This window comes from Triticum dicoccoides, chromosome 4A (assembly GCF_002162155.2).
Source record: "Triticum dicoccoides isolate Atlit2015 ecotype Zavitan chromosome 4A, WEW_v2.0, whole genome shotgun sequence".
Classification (NCBI taxonomy): Eukaryota; Viridiplantae; Streptophyta; class Magnoliopsida; order Poales; family Poaceae; genus Triticum; species Triticum dicoccoides.
In genome coordinates, this window is record NC_041386.1 from 62,085,131 (window position 1) to 62,086,208 (window position 1,078).

Here is a 1,078-nt window from a genome sequence, read left to right on the forward strand (position 1 = left end):
CAGGAGTTCACGATGTGTTTCACGTTTTCCAGTTGAAAAAATGTCATGCTGAGATGGCCGATATTCCTCTGAGAGATACAGTGCCCATGGAAACAATTCAGTTGGATAGTGATCTGACTTATGAGGAGAAACCTGTCAAGATTCTCGAGTTTACTAGCCGAGTTACCTGCAGCAAGGTTATCAAGTTTTGCAAAGTTCAGTGGAGCCACCATACCGAGGACGAAGCCACCTAGGAGCTAGAGGAAGACCTACGGAAAGACCACCCACACCTATTTTCTAGCCAACCCGAATCTCGAGGACGAGATTCATCCTAAGGGGGGATAGGTTTGTAAAATCCCAAATTTTTAATTTGGAATGTTATACATAGGTCATCGTATGCATATCATATTTTATTTGCATTTTGGTTTTGATCCTAGAAATTCTAGGCAACTTAAGGACCCACAGAGAGAGTTGGGGATTTCGTTTATTTTTCATATTTGAGTTTTTCTCAAATATTGAAAAGAGGATCATCTTGGTTTTAATTATTTTTCTCTCCAATTAATATTTTCAATATTAAAAAATTAAAAGAGAGGAAATAATATGACTTCTCCAAAATATTGGAGGAAAAATATTAAAATCAAATAAATAATTTTATTTGGATTTTATTGATATTTTATTCAAATTAGAAAAATATGCTTTTTTTAAATTGCATTTTTAGGCCAAGAAAATGTTCACTTCGTTCTAAATTTTTTGTTTAGACGGTGAAAATTGTTTTTGGCATTTTTAGGAAAAAAAAATATTTATTTAGGATTTTCCTTTTTGATGGATTTTATTTTATTTTAAAAAAAGCTCCATCGCCCGACTGGGCCAACGGCCTAGCTGAGCGGTCCACAGCCCAGCACGACGCCGCCTCCCGCTCTGGCTCGGGAGTGGACTCCCGAGCGCCGCCGCCGCAATGGACGTCGTGTCCGTCCCGGACACACGCCGCCGCCCCCTCCCCCAAGTTGGACCCCCCTGAGGCCTTTATAACGCCCCCCCCCCCACAGCCATCGCCCCTCCCCATCTCGCCTCGCCAGCCGCCGCCACAAGCAGCAGCGCA